Source organism: Lissotriton helveticus, chromosome 1_1 (assembly GCF_964261635.1).
Source record: "Lissotriton helveticus chromosome 1_1, aLisHel1.1, whole genome shotgun sequence".
NCBI lineage: Eukaryota > Metazoa > Chordata > Amphibia > Caudata > Salamandridae > Lissotriton > Lissotriton helveticus.
The window spans coordinates 201,093,552-201,109,521 of NC_136057.1; the positions used below are offsets into that span (position 1 = coordinate 201,093,552).

Here is a 15,970-nt window from a genome sequence, read left to right on the forward strand (position 1 = left end):
GTGGCACCGATCGCACCGCTCTAGAGTATTCCCTGGTTTGATCCCACCTGTGATTTCTGTGGGAGCTTAAGTGTTTGGGATTTTTGATGCTGTGGGGTTAAATCAGCTTTGCTCAGGAAGCTGTCATCACCAGTTTTAGACAACACTGGATAAGATTAGACCTGAGGATGAACGTCTGAAGTTGAGGAAGCGGAGCTTGAGGCACTATGGGTGAGGACTGACAAGCGCCTCGGTGAAGGAGGGGGAGGTGCAATGCTCCTACTTGCCGCTAGAGGTCAGGCTCCTCCAAAGCAAACAAGTAGTGCATCTAGGGCCACCAACTGGCATGGGTGCAAATTCATGACAGCCAGTGTAAAAATTCAGGACAAAGGGTCAAAATTCAGGACCAAAATTCAGGACAGAAGTTCAAAATTCAGGACAAAAATTTGTGATAAAACATACGTTTTACAGACATATCAAAAGAGGTTGCATAATAAAATATAAGTAAGTAAATAGACAACCAAAATAAGTACAAGTCAATATAAGTTTATATAAGTTTGAGACATTCATGCACTTCACAGTTTTTCAGTATGCACGCAGCTTTGCAAAGCGACATCAGGCCCTTTCTGCAATCAAAATTGTGCTAATGTAACAATAAACATTAAATAGTATATTTTTATTTGAATGTTGTAATCTGAACTTTAAATGTACTGTGAAAATGCTGTTAGTTATTTAATTTTTATTTTCTCCAGCATGGCGCCAAAACAAAAGCAGAATGCCTTGTCCTAGTCTGAAGCAGGTGAAGGCACACCACATGCTGGCACTACAATAGGGCCCATTGTCATTATATCAGCTGTAGTCTCAGAATGACAATGGGCCACTCCACAGTCTGCGGGAGGCCCCAGAGAGGTCGCTGCATGCAGCCTCTTCAGTTTAAAAGATAAGTGTGTGAGGCCCTGAGTTAAAACTTTTGAACTCATGCAGCCTCTCGCAGGGAAACAGCATACCTTACTGAAATTTCCCAATTTGATTTTAATATGATGTCTGCAAGGCGTCCGTAATTTTTGGACCCCAAATTAAGGACGCTTTGTGGACATCATACTAAAATAACGGACGGTTCCTGAAATTTACGGACGGTTGGTCACCTTAAGTGCGTCACCAGCAATCTGCTCCTTGAAGGAGCGATAGGTGCAATGCTTCTTCTTGCTGCTAGAGGTCAGGCTCATCCAAAGCAAACAAGAAGCGCGTCACCGGCAATCTCCATACCTACAAAGCCAGGAAGAGAAGAGGATGACGGCAACATCATCATCATCCACAACAAGAGTAAGGAGGAGGTGGAATGATGGGACCCATCGATGCCACAGGAGTGATAGAACAGTGGATCCCGGACGTGGGCAGATCAGTGGATCCCAGACGGGGGAACAGGAGATTTGTTCAGAAACGCCAGGACAGCACAGGAGAGGTAGAGCAGGACCAGCAGGAAGCTCAGCACCCGCAAGTAGAGCTACCCAGGGCCTTCAACCCCAGTAGGTTTCGAACAGGACATTGACTGCTAGCGCAGAGACAATGGCTGTATCATTGTTCACCCTAAACGTCAGAAGTGTGAAGGATCAGGTTAGGTGGATCGTAACGTTGCGCTTTCTTGCCGCTCAGAACCGAGATGAAAAGCAGGCGTAAGGAAAGTAGCGATAACCGAGGTTAGCGCTACTTTTCTTAACGCTCTGCAGGTTAACGTGAGGCTTTTCTTCCATTATTCTGGGGAGGAACGCCCACTTTGCATCTCATTAGAAATGCAAAGCTGGGCGTTAAGATAAAGGGCACTGAGGCAAGGATTCACGCAATAGCGTGACCTTGTTAATAGGGCGATACAATTATCGCCGCTTTCCGCCAAAGCGGCGATAATTGTTTGCTGATATGCTCCCTGGAAATGACGGACCCCCAGCGGAACTTTATGTTACACTGCGGGACCTGATCGGGCTGGACTTGCTGGACCTCTACGAGGAAATGGTGGGCAAGGGTAGTATGCCGCAATCCCTGCGAGAGGGTATGATAAACTCATGTACAAACAGAAGAGAGAGAGAGAAGACCTCAAGAACTGGAGGCCCATCTCTCTCCTCAATGTGGACTACAAGATTCTTGTAAAGGTGATGGCCAACCGCCTAAGGAAAGTGATAGTGATAGGAGGTGGCCCCTCCCACCACTCATGTGGCATATAAATCCATTTGTGCCTCTGCTCCCTTGTTTACAGAAGCCCTTAGAAAGAGCAAAAGTGCCTGTAAACACTTGGAGCGAGTGTGGCGGAATAATTTCGACCCCGAGGATAAAGCCAGATACAAACACTCGCTGAAAGCCCATTACAATAAAATCCGTGAGGAAAAGAAACTTTTTTTCTCCTCTAAAATTGAGGCAGCCGGGAACAAAAGTAAAGAAATATTTAAAATTGTAAAAGACTTCTCATCCCCTAGTAAGATGGAAAATCAGTTTACCCCCACAAACGAGTGGCTCAAACATCTGGCAGGTTACTTCTACGACAAAATTTAAATTATTCAACACTCTTTTGAGATTCCTTCCCCGGCTAAAGATGTAACCACAAAGTCATTACTCTCTGTCAACTCTGGGGCTGGGTCTTGTCTCACACAGTTTCCTTCTATTCCCTTGGAAAAGTCACTGGAGATAATGAAAATCTTGAAGTCAGGCTATCCCTCGGGATCCTTGCCCAGCTAAAATACTGTTTTCTATAGCTGAGATTATTAATCCAGCTGTCAATCTAAACCTAAACACCTCACTGCAAACGGTGTCGGTGCATGATAGCTGGAAAATTGCTAAAATTCTGCCTCTACTTAAGAAGCCTTCAGCTGACCCAGGGGTAGCCTCTAAATACAGGCCGATATCGCGATTGCCCTACTTTTCCAAAGTCTTGGAAAAATCCATGAATCTAGTTTTGACTGAATATGTGGAAGCTAACCATATACTCCACAACAGTCAGTCTGGCTTTAGAGCCAATCCTAGCACTGAAACAGCCCTACTGGAAGTCTCTGAAACTATTAAAGAGACACTAGATAAAGGGGGAAATGCAGTGCTGATATTGCTAGACCTGTCTGCGGCCTATGATACAGTGCCCCATGACCGGCTCCTGCAGAGTCTCCGGGAGTGCGGCATAGGGGTCACGGTATTCAAGTGGTTTTCGTCCTTCCTGAGTGACCGGCAGCAAACAATTTGGCCCCCTCCCTTTACGGCCCCCATTCCTTCCATGAAGGAGGGGGTCCCGCAGGGGTCTATCTCGAGCCTGTCACACTTTAATATCTATATGGCCCCCCTTGCGCTTTTAGCTGAGGCATGCAGCGCTAAAATAGTATCCTAGGCAGACTGCTGTTAACTTGCGATAAAGCTGCCGATGTCAGAGGTACTGAAATTAACATCTGCCTGACGGAGGTTTTCTCCTGGCTAAGGCGGAACCAATTAAAATGTAAACCAGAAAAATCTGAGATTATCTTTTTTGGATGGCGCTAGTGGTGGCCCCTGGATATGTCCCCCCCCCCACAGCCTCAATGCGCACTGCAAAGTACTTAGGGGTTAAGATAGATGCCAACTTATCCATGAAGGCTCAGATCCAAACAGTCACCGGCACCTGCTTCGGCATGTTAAAAATGTTAAAAAAATATCTTCCCTTATTGCCGGTTAAGTACAGGAAGACTTTAGTCCAGACCCTAATTGTATCTATCAATCAATCAATCAATCAGGAGTTTGTTAAAGCGCGACTACTCACCCGTAAGGGTCTCAAGGCGCTAGGGGCGGGGGGGGTGCAGGTTCCATTCCATCAAGGAGGGGGTCTGTCGAAGAGCCAGGTTTTGAGGTTTCTTGCGAAGATGGGGAGCGATGTTGTCTGTCTGAGGTGGAGCGGAAGGGCGTTCCATGCTTTGGCCGCGAGGAAGGAGAAGGCGCGGCCTCCCGATCTGGTCTTTCTGGTGCGGGGGACCACAGCGTAGGAAAGCTGGGCTGATCGTAGGGTCCTTTGGGGTGCGTGGAATTTGAGTCGGCTGTTCAGGTATGCTGGTCCGGTGCCGTGGAGGGCCTTGTGTGCGTGGATGAGCATCTTAAAGGTGATTCTCGCCTCGACGGGGAGCCAGTGGAGTGTGCGCAGGTGCTGGGAGATGTGGCAGTGTTTTGGCAGGTTGAGGACCAGTCTTGCGGCGGCGTTCTGGATGTTCTGTAGCTTGCGGATGAGGTTTTTGTTTATTCCGGCATAGAGTGCGTTGCCGTAGTCGAGTCTGCTGGTGACCAGGGCGTGAGTGACTGTCTTTCGGTGTTCGAGGGGGATCCATTTGAAGGTCTTACGAAGGAGGCGGAGGGTGTGGAAGCAGGAAGATGAGACAGAGTTGATCTGGCGGTCCATTTTGAGCTCGGAGTCCAGGATGATTCCCAGGTTGCGTGCGTGGTCTGTGGGGGTTGGCGGGTTTCCGAGGGCGGTGGGCCACCAGGTGTCACTCCAGGCGTCGGGGTTTGGGCCCATGATGAGTACTTCTGTTTTGTTGGTGTTTAGTTGTAGGCAGCTGTTTTTCATCCATTTGGCGACAGCTTCCATGCCTTCTCGAAAGTTGCGTCTGGCGGTGTTGGGCTCGTTGGATAGGGAGAGGATGAGCTGGGTGTCGTCTGCATATGACACGATGTTGAGTCCGTAGGTTCTGACGATGGGGGCAAGTGGAGCCATGTAGACGTTGAAGAGCGTCGGGCTGAGGGAGGAGCCCTGGGGGACTCCGCAGGTGATAGGTGTGGGGTCCGAGAGGAAAGGGGGGAGTCTGACCCGCTGCGTCCTGCTGGAGAGGAAGGAGCAGATCCAGTCGAGGGCCTTGTCCTGGATTCCTGCGTCGTAGAGTCTGCGTATTAGGGTGCGGTGGGAGACTGTGTCGAACGCCGCTGATAGGTCGAGGAGGATGAGGGCTACTGTTTCTCCTTTGTCCAGTAAGGTGCGGATGTCGTCTGTTGCGGCGAGGAGGGCAGTTTCCGTACTGTGGTTTTTTCTGAAGCCGGATTGGGAGGAGTCGAGGATGTTGTGTTCTTCAATGAATGTGGCGAGTTGGCTGTTGATGGCTTTCTCAATGACTTTCGCTGGGAACGGGAGCAGGGAGATGGGTCTGTAGTTTTTGAGGTCAGTGGGGTCCGCTGAGGGTTTCTTTAGGAGGGGGTTGACCTCGGCGTGTTTCCAGTCGTCGGGGAATGAGGCGGTCGCCAGGGAGCGGTTGATGGTTTGGCGGAGCATGGGTGCGATGGTGTTGGCGGCTCTGTTGAAGATGTGGTGGGGGCAGGGGTCCGTGGGGGCCCCTGAGTGGATTGACTTCATTGTCTTCAGTGTGTCTTCGGTGGTGAGGGCTGTCCAGTCATCAATCGTTGGTTTCCGGGTGTCGGGGGTGGTTGGTGAGGGTTCAGTGTGTTGGTTGTCTTCGTCGAAGTTGTCGTAGATGCTCTTGATTTTGTGGTGGAAAAAGATGCTGAGTTTGTCGCAGAGGTCTTGTGAGGGAGGGATGTCGGTAGACTCGCTGGTGGGTTGGGCGAACTCCTTGATGATGCTGAAGAGTTCCTTGCTGTTGTGTGCGTGGGTGGAGATTCTGTCTTCAATCGCTTTTTTCCTCGTTTCTCTGATGAGTTGATGGTGGGCGTTGGTGGCGGCTCTGAAGTTGTTGTGGGCTTCTGTGGATTTGGTGTTTCTCCAGGCCTTTTCGAGGCGGCGGCATGTACGCCTGGACTCTCGAAGTTCGGTGGTAAACCATCTGGCTTTCTTGGCACGGGTATTGTTGTTTTTCTTGAGGGGGGCTATGGTGTTGGTGCTGTCCGAGATCCATCTATGCAGGGTTCGGGCTGCGGTGTTGGGGTCGTCGTTTTCCGCGATGGTTGGGGTGGAGTTGTTGAGTGAGGAGGTGAGCTGGTCATCGGTGATTTTGGTCCAGTTTCTTTGTGGAAGCAGGTGCTGGTGTCTGTGGATGGGGGGTGTTCTGAAGGTGAAGTGGACGCAACGATGGTCGGTCCATGGGAGTTCGGTGGTGTGGCTGAAGGTGATGGAGTTTCCTGTAGTGAAGAGGGGATCGAGGGTGTGTCCTGCTGAGTGCGTGGGCTCGGTCACGATCTGGCGGAGTCCAATGTTGTGGAGGTTGTCCAGGAGGGATGTGGTGTTGGGGTCCAGTTGATTGTCGAGGTGGAAGTTGAGGTCTCCCAGCAGGGTGTAGTTGGTGGATGCGATGGCCTGCGGGGAGATAATGTCCGTGATGGAGTTGGCGAAGGGTCCGCGGGGTCCCGGGGGTCGGTAGATGAGGGTTCCTCGGAGGGCGGCGGTGGGGCTGGCCAGTATCTTGAAGTGAAGGTGTTCCATCAGTTCTGTGGACTCGTCAGGGAGTGTGCTCAGGCGGAGGCTGGATTTGTGGACAATGGCGATTCCTCCTCCTGGGTGGATGGGGCGGTCCTTCCTGGAGATCTTGTATCCTTGGGGGATGGCGATGGCGATGTCCGGTCCCGAGGTGGTGTTGGTCCAGGTCTCGGTGAAGAATGCTACGTCTGGGGTTGTGCTGTCGAGGAGGTTCCAGATTTCTGTGGCGTGTTTGTGGAGGGATCGGACGTTGAGGAGGATGCATTGCAGGGTCTTCGGTTTGGTTGTGTTCTTGTGGGCGGGTTGTGCTGGATCCGTGTTCTTGGCGGTGCTGCAGGTGTGCCGGCAGCGGTGACAGCTGAAGGGTCCATGGGTGTCGGCTGGTGATGCTAGCTTGCAGTTGTTGTTGCAGCCTGGGTTGAGTGCGTGGAGTACTGCTGGGTCGTAGCGTTGGCGGGGCGGAGGTCCAGGGTTCTTGGTGCTGGTCGCGGACGGGTCGCAGACGGGCGCAGACGTGCTTGCCTTTGACGCGCCTTCGGTGCACCAGCGGCGCGCCCGCAGCCCGCGGCCGCCATTAAGTAGGGGTCGGGGAGGGCTGGACAGCTGGGAGGCGGGAGCGGGGAGGGGAGCTGGATTGGGCCGGTCGTGCTGGGGGGGAGGGGCCGCGGGGGCAGCAGCGGCGGGGAAAGGTAAAGGGAGGAAAGAAGGGATAAAGAAAAAAGGGAAAATAAGCAGAAATAAGGCACAAAAGAGCAGAGATGCAGAAAAGAGCAGAAAGGTGAAAGATAGAAAGGGTAAAAAAACGAGTGAAGGAGCAGAGGGAGAGAAAGGGAAAATGGGCAGAAATAAGGCACAAAAGAGCAGAGGTGCAGAAAGGTTAAAGATAGAAAGGGGAAAAAAAACGAGTGAAAACGAGTGAAGGAGCAGAGGGAGAGAAAGGGAAATGGGCAGAAATAAGGCGCAAAAGAGCAGAGGTGCAGAAAGGTGAAGGATAGAAAGGGGAGAAAAACGAGTGAAGGAGCAGAAAGAAAGAAAGGAGACAGAGGTCCACTGGACCACCAGGGATGAGGCGCAGGGAAACCTGCGGGTGGAGGAGGGCCTCGATCACCAACACTCAAGAGTGCAGGGGCAGGGGCACCTCACTTAATGACGGAGCTGCGAGGGTGGGAGAGCAATTTCACTGACAATGAGTCAGTGGTCTTGCTGGACTGGATCTAGACTGGATTACATAAACATCTTGTATTTGGGCTTCCTGTGTACTTATTAAACTGCCTGCAGGTGGACCAGAACGCGGCGGCTAGAGCAATTCTCATGGTAGGGCCCAGAGAACGTATGTCCCTCCATTTGGGGTCCCCGCACTGGCTGCCAGTCCGGAAGCGGATTCAGTTTGAAGCTCGGGTCTGGCGTTCAGGGCCCTCCATGACACGGGAGCCATCTATATGTTATGTTAGGCAGATTAGTTAAGCGCACGGCTGCCCCAGCGAAGGGGCGTCCCGGCGCTGAAACCAGATTAGTACTGCTGAAGACAACAGAACAATTTATTACGAAGGGAACAAAAATGTTTTAATCGCTTTACGAAAGGGCAAATAGAACTGTAGACTACAAATGGAGACGGGGAAGGAATTCCAAAGTCTAGAAACCAACACTCGAAAGGAGCGGCCACCAGCACGCACTCTCCTCACCCTTGGGACAACCACCAGGTTCTGTCCCATGGAACGAAGTTGGCGGGAGGGAGTATAGAAGGAGTGCAAGTCAGACAAAATGCTGGGTGATGAGGAGTTGAAAATTATAAAGGTGATACAAAGGGCCTTAAATTCAATACGCCTAGCAACGGGCATCCAATAAAGGCGGTGAATAGCATTTGAAACAACGCCTTGGCAAGCCAAGGAACGCTCAGGCAGCTGCGTTCTGAACCCTTTGAAGTCTAACAATCTCGGTCTGATTAGCCCCGATGTAGAGGGCGCTAGCATAGTCCAGTCTGGACAAAATCAGAGCCTGGACAACAGCCTGCCTGACTGAGGGATCAAAGAAGCCCAGAAGGGGTTTAAGCCTCCGCAGCAGCCCAAAGCACGTCCCAGCCACCTCCTTAGTTTGAGTTCTAAAGTTGAGGGCAGTGTCCAGCCAGACCCCCAGGTTCTTTACCGCCTGTAAAGAACCTGGGAATCTGGCGGGGACTGGCGGGGGGTAGTATTCCAAAGTCTTTGACACCTTACTTGACATGTTTTGATAAAGCCAAACCAAAGTTAGCATTAACCGCGAGGATTATAATGCACTTAAGAGTATGTGGTATGGATATATCATAGAACAGCTATAAGAAGTATGGGCCCGATTCACAGAATGAACTTAAGACTCAATCCTAAACTTACTACTATTTTGGTATTCACAGAATGCACTTACTACTTTTGGCATTCACAGAATGAACTTACTACTTTTGGTATTCACAGAAGTTAGGATTTGTCTTAAGTTTGTCTTAAGACAAACTTAAGACAGACTTAAGACAAAATCCTAACTTCTGTGAATACCAAAAGTAGTAAGTTCATTCTGTGAATGCCAAAAGTAGTAAGTGCATTCTGTGAATAGCAAAATAGTAGTAAGTTTAGGATTGAGTCTTAAGTTCATTCTGTGAATCGGGCCCGGAGACCTTCCTGTGCACAAACACCCCATCCATGCTTGTAGACACCCTTGCACTCTGGTTCAAGGGTGCCTGCGTTGGTGCTAAGTTGTGAAACTTAGCGCCATCGCAGGGGTAAAAGCAAGGCTGCACCATGTCCTTGTGAATATGGTGCAGCGTTGCTTTTCCGAAGTGGCAGAGAGCGGCGTTAAGCCAAGAAGGTTAATGCCTCTCTCCACCACTTCCTTGTGCTTATTCCCCTAAGTGTCTACGTAAACACAGTAAAATAGGGTTTTGGGGGGCAGCCAAATGGGGATTTGTGCCACCCTGGGCTTTTTGGGCATCTTGATTCAGTCCAGAGGACTGATGGTGGGAATCGGCATAGTTTAGTGTGGGGGAGGTGGGAAGGCACATAGATAAAGGAGGAGTCGTTGGCCTACTAGCCACCATTTTGTGATCGGTTGTAGATGGCGGCTGGGCAGGGCTGGATGTGGAGGCCTGTTTGTTTAGTAGGTTACTGGAGGCGAAAACATGGGGCATCCGTGGGTTGTTGGGGTGCTACGGCTAATAAAGGTGGTGGTGGGCTGCGCCAAGTTGCTGGTGAAGAAGGAGAGGCAGTATGCAGGGGCAGAGCGGGCTTCAGTTGTCAGGAACCAGTGGCTGCGGCCCGCGTGGCCGCACAGGTGCATAACACGGGAGATGGTGGGAAAAGTCAAAATGCCACCGCCCACGGGGGCATGGACCACAGCGGGGGAGCAGGTTCATTGGTCAGAGCCAGAAGGGCAGGCACGCAGCCAGGTGGGACTTTGAGCCGTGAAAGGAGAAGAGTGGGGCTGGAGGGATGTTTTCACGGAGAGGGCCACAATAGTGGACACAGCCCAAGGGGGTGAGGCTGAGGTGGGTTGCATGATGCTCGGGGGCCCTGGGACTGACCGTTGCCATGGTTTGCACTAAAGGACCATCATCAACAATCGTACAAGCCATGCTGCATTGGAGTGATAGGGATGAGGGGAACAAAGGTGCTGGTTGGAGGAGAGGGGACAGGGAAAGATGGAGGAGCACCGAAGAAGCCATTAAAAGTGTATGGGAGGAAAGGAACGGGCAGTAGAAGGTCATCGGAGAGGGGGGCATTCACAGGGGGCACTGGGGTCATGAGAGGCAAAGTGAGAGTAGGTTGGATAGAGGAGGGGGTGGGTTGGGCATGGAGGAACTAGGGACAGGAGGCTAGATTCAAAAGGTAGATTGATTTGGGTGAGAGAGGGTGGGGTGGACAGGGGTTATGAGGGAGTTCAGCCCAGAACATAAAGCCTCATCACTGTCGATTCTGATATGGATTTGGACATCAATGTGGACTTGACAATTGCCCCGATGTGTGGTGGGAGGTGAGTATCTATAATGAAATGTCAGGCTCAAGGGGTGCACAATGTAAGTTAGGGACAGATGTGGAGTACTGTATGCTTGATTATGAGTAGGGCTCAGGTTTAAAGGTATTTTTGGGGTAACATTTCTGTCTGTATTTATCAGTATTTATTTTTTGGGAATGTTATTGGTATTTATCCATATTTATTTTGTGTTTTGACAATAAATGGATTTGTAAAATTATATATTTCCACATTTATTTAATAGATACAAGTGCACTCAAAGAATACAGCCACAGGCACATTAGCATTCTTCTCTACAAACATATGCCAATGTATGCCTATATTTAAGGAAATCACATCCTGTTTTTTAACTCCCCATGCTCTCTATCTGCTCTGCTGTTGGCATAGAAGGTGCGAAAGACAGCATAGAGAGCCTCTCACAAGACGCACAATGTTCAGTACTTTTCCACCTTTAAAAATAAATGCGGACAGGAAACAGTTTTTCTGTCTGTATTTATCTGTAAAAATCAGTACAAATGGAAAACTGAGGGGTATATTCACAAGAACGTGTGATAACTACCACAAGAGTAGCGTAACGCAACTTCCAACATTGCAGCCTATCGCGGGGAAACAACTCCTTGACAACGTAGAATACACAACACGGTGGTAGCATGCGATAGTCTGCCGAAACCGTGGATAATGTCCGCGATACAACCACCTCGATGGAGACAAAAACAACAACCACAACACCAAAAAACCTGCGATGGCCAAAAGCGCGATGAGGAAATCAGCAATAAGCAGCTCGAGGCCTGCAACACACACCTGGCAGGTGGGAAAAATCACCATAAAAGTCAAAGAAACACCCAAACACAAACTAACCAACACCCAAGCACCATGGAGGCAGTCGGAGCAGGTGCAGTGGACGAGCGCAACCCCACAAGCACCCCAGACGACCAGCCTGGGACCTCGGGGGCAGGGAAGGGCAAGGACAAGAAGAAGAGGAAGACGAAGTTTAGTCCGCAGGCGAACAGGATCATAGTCACGGAGGTGATGAAACACCATCAACAACTGTTTGTGTTGGGAGGAGGAGCTACGCTTGCAACCAAAATGGCCGCATAAGCTCCCGGCTCCGCCGACATCCGCCAGTTGCTCACAAATCCTGACGATTATCCTGAATTTGCACCAGACTCCCGTGTAGCTGAGGTGTTACTGAGTCGAAAGGTGCAATCCCGAGATTTCCATCTACTCGAATAACGAAGATACGCCGTGTTCCATTCTCGGCCTAACCCAGCGTGGAAGCCGGGGCCTCGATTTCTAACCCAACCGGGTTGGAGTTGAATAACTTCGGCCGCGGGACGTGGGTAGCGTCCGGTCTCCCGAAGTGGAGTGTTTCCTGACCGTTTTGGATGGTGATACTGTGGCAGTTTGATTTTGCAGCTATGGCGGCATGACGCACCGGTTGCTGTGGTCGGGGGTCCGCTGCACGGAGGCCCCGTTGGGTTCCCTGGGTCGACGGGCTTGGATCCTCGTTGGCGGCGACGGCGTTGAGATCACGATTTTGCGAGTGCCCACAGTTGTCATTGGAACTGTCTGTGCCTGGTACCCCGGAGTAGTCGACCTCCGGGGTTCAAATACTTGCTCTGCCGCTTCGTGAGTGGCGATGGAACGGGTGGAATGTATGCCGTCGCTGCACACTGTAATGGCCACCATTGGGGAGCTCCACTCACAGGTCACCGCCATCATCCAGAGGATGGTCGTAACAGCCGATATTATCTGCCGGAGACCGGACTACGACCCTTCGAGGGTTCTGGAACAAGCTGTTTTACCCGCAGAGCAAGCTCCGACTGCGACAGAGGGCCCCGCGCTGAAGCCAGACTTTGTATTTTTTGTCGACTCCCGAACGGCAGCAAGCGAGCCCGGGACTATCAAAAGTTCCTCCTGCCCTATGCCGATACCGCCCAAGATGGATATGGACGATCTTATATTTCAGAGTGAGTTCTCCAGTGACTGTCGGATTGATACCTCGCCCTTTTTTTCCCAGATGGTTCAAATACGCTCTGGCGACCTATTTCTGGTGGGCAGTGAACTCTGTTTGACTTTGGGATTTTGTGTACCGCTATCCTGGTTTCAATCCTTCCGTACTGACTTTGAACTTTTTCTATATTTTGATTCTCCTATTGAGATGGCGGTTCGAGCGGACAGGGCTCGCATGAAAAATCGTAGTGGCCAGGGTTGACTTTGACTGGATGGGTTTAAACAATGACTTCATTTGATACAGGACTTGTACCTTATAATGGCGCGGGAGTTGGGTGGTTCTTACAAGCTCCCCCCCTTTGGATTTTAATTGTTGCATTCTATTATTCTGGATATGTGTAGGGGTGGTTTGCTGCTGGCGGGGGGTAAGGGAGGCCGGGGGCCTGTTTGATATTTCCTCCTCCACTCTTTTTCCTACTTTTAGGTCTAGTTCCGGGGCGACAGGCACACTGCTAGTGGGGATGGGCCGTAGCCATTGCAGGGGTGCAGGGTGGGGGGAATGGGGAGGGGTTTGTTATTTTGCCTTTGTTTAGTTATATGGCCTTTTTTCTTTCCTTTTTCCTTTCACAAGAGTTTATCCTGTATCGATTTTCTTATTTCTCTGGGTGTCTAATTTGGTCTTCACTATCCTGAATTATGGGTGGGCGAACCTTGCAGGCTGCTGCTTCGCTGGATTGTTGATCGTACTTTCTCCTCTTTAATGTACCTATCTTTGCTAACGTTGCATACTCCTGTGAATTGATTTCTTTGCATTGGTCTATTCGCTCACCTATCGCTATATTGTATTCTATGTATGACACCCGATTTATGTAAAATTCATCTTGTCTTCTTCAATAAAAACTTTTTTTTAAAAACAAAAAAACTGTTTGTGTCATTGGGCATCAAAAATGAAATCTGTAGGGACATCGTGGACAAGGTGAATGTCGTCGGGGAGCACAAGAGGACAAAGGACAAGGTCAAGAGGCGATGGAATGACATGAAGCGGTGGACCAAGGAGAAACTCTCCGCCAACCAGAAGGCAGCAACGCAGACTGGAGGTGGGGGCCCAGCCCCACAGCTTGAGCTGGATGACATGGAGGAGCTGATGTCGACAGTCATCAGTGTGGAGACTGTGGCTGGAGTCGGGGATCGGACACTGCTCGACAGGACACAACACAACCGCAACAGGGTGAGTGACCACCAGGTACTGGGGGGTCGGGTGGAGATGGGCACAATGGCACACATGCACAATCAAGCAGAGCACAGAGCACACCCACAATGACTCTGGGTCCTTGCCCAGATCCACAGACTGTCACAATGTACAATCCCATACTGTCTGAATGTCAACATTTACCATGCGGCTACATAGATGTGGACACATTGTAATACACCATCTCCCCTTCACATCGCAGGGGCACCGTCAACACCTCCTGCAGAGCAGTCCCAGCCACGCTTCACTGATGACGAGGAGGACAACACCAGCATCGACACCCAAACCATCCAAGACATCATTGACCTCATCGTTCACTCTCCTCTAGGATCAGGGCAGCCCAGCTACATTGAGGAGACCCCACTCACTACCCAAGGCACCCAGCAGGAGGCACCCACAGCCCGGCGCTCCCCAAAACCCCCAGGAACAACACATGGCATTCCAAAGCTCTGTGCTCGAGTGCCAGAGGGAGACCGCAGAGCAGGTGCGGTTGGGCTTCGCCATCTTGGCAACCAAACTTGACGCCATCCTTGGGTGTGTAGGCCCGCTCCATGGTCTCCAACGAGCCCTGACTGACATCGCTGGAGTCATGATGCAGAGAGAATAACACCTGTCCTCTCAGAGTGGCTCCAGCGATACCAGCCATGAGCTGTCACACATGCGGAGGCTCATGGAGGACATGGTGCGGATGGAGGCGCAAAGGATGGCAGTCACCGCTGCACATCAGCGGAGTGTAGCTGGGATCTACCATGCCCTGAAGATCCTCATCATGGCATTGTTGCCACAAGGCGTGGCGATGATGAATGCTGCTGTCCTTACACCATCCACATCTCCACCCCCTGGTGTGTCTCTGCCTCCCAGTGCGGCAGGCCTAACCACTCCGGCCCCTGATGTGTCTGTGGCACACAGTGCCGCAGCCGGTACAGCAACACCCACAGGTGGGGCAGATCACTCATCCGGGACGAGGACGTGGATGTGCCTGCGATCAGAAGGACTCAGTAGCATTCATTTACGCTACCTGGCCTGTTTCTGATTGGTCCCGCACATGGCCTCATGACCTTCCACTGACCCCCGATTCACTCAGATGCACTCACCTTGGACAGCGATATGGACCGCCACATCCTGTTTAATGAGCAATGACACGCCGACCAGACCGCGGACTGTACCCATCCTCTTCCGCATGACTTGTCATACCTGGATGGACTCTGGCTGGCCCACCATGGGCCCATATTGTGTAGTGTGCTCGGCATTGCCCTGTACCGCTCCAGCTGCAGAACTGTACTGGATGTGCAATAAACATCCAGTGATGCACTGCTGTGTCATGTCTTTCATCATTTATGTATGTATGTGTGGATGAATGTAGGGACAGTGATTTCCCTTGCGTCAATGATGCTAATCATGTGGGATGCCAGTCAAAGGGTGCTACATAGCGTTTTGTGTAACAGTTCCCGTGGACAACAAAACAGGGACACATGCTTCAGCCACTTCCTTGCCCGGACCTGGACTGAACCACAACCAGTGCTCAGTCATTTTTGCAAGCCCTGCGCTGTTACGGCATACGGCAGACCAGACCACTTCGCTAACGCTCTGAGAGGGGACTCACTGCTACCCATCGCAGGCGTACTCGCTGGTGGTGTGCAGGTCACTGGTCTAGTTGTCAGCATGTCACAGCCACGGACCGGAGGCCTTGAGGCCGGCCTGGGCCTACCACCACGTGGCGCTGACTGGGGTTGAACAGGGTTTGTGGAACAGGCTGCATTGCTGCCGGCACAGGCACCCCGCCACGGGACGGTGACTGGGGTTGAACAGGATTTGTGGCATACGCTGTATTGCGGCTGGCATAGGCCCCATGACACGGGACAGTGACTTTGGGTGCACTGAGTCATTGGCACCTTAAGCTGCTGAGCGGGTGTGCAGCCTGCGATGATGCCCCATCCTGGCGGTCCGGACTGCTCAGGATTTGTGTGCCTTGCTGGACCGCGGTGTAGGCTGAACCAGTGGACTGCGCGGGCCTACCGCCACGTGGCCTTGCTTCTGGGTACACAGAGTTAGTGGCACCCATTGGGCTGAGCGTGTTTGCAGCCTGCGATGGTGCCGGGTGCCCTGGTATGTCCTATGCCATGGAGTAATCAAGACCCAGCACCAGATGTGAGACCCGGTGGCCTGCGCTGCGTGGCTGCATGGTGTGGAGGGTGCCATGTCTGCGGGCACCGGGCTTCTGCTTGGTACGTTGTGGGACATCCTATCTACACGCCGGTGGCAGAAGGTGAGCAGTGAGGCCTGGGTGTGCATGGTCGGGCATGCTCCGATATGCGGCTGGAGGGGCTAGGGTGCCTCTGCCTGGGTGTGCATGGGCAGGAGGGCGATGTTGTCTTGTGCAAGTGTGTGTACTGTGTCAGTCATGTATCTGGACTCTGTTTCAGATGACAGCTCTGACACTG

The 15,970-nt window shown here is 51.6% G+C and overlaps 1 long non-coding RNA gene across 1 annotated transcript in view; it reads left to right on the forward strand.

The window, feature by feature from the left end:
* Nucleotides 1-14,796, forward strand: part of LOC144768521 (uncharacterized) — a 40,156-nt gene extending 25,360 nt beyond the window's left edge. The window contains exons 2-3 of the long non-coding RNA XR_013598559.1: nucleotides 13,241-13,508; nucleotides 13,732-14,796. This is a non-coding gene — a long non-coding RNA (uncharacterized LOC144768521). The remainder of the gene's footprint in view (nucleotides 1-13,240; nucleotides 13,509-13,731) is intronic.
* Nucleotides 14,797-15,970: the final 1,174 nt, after the last annotated feature.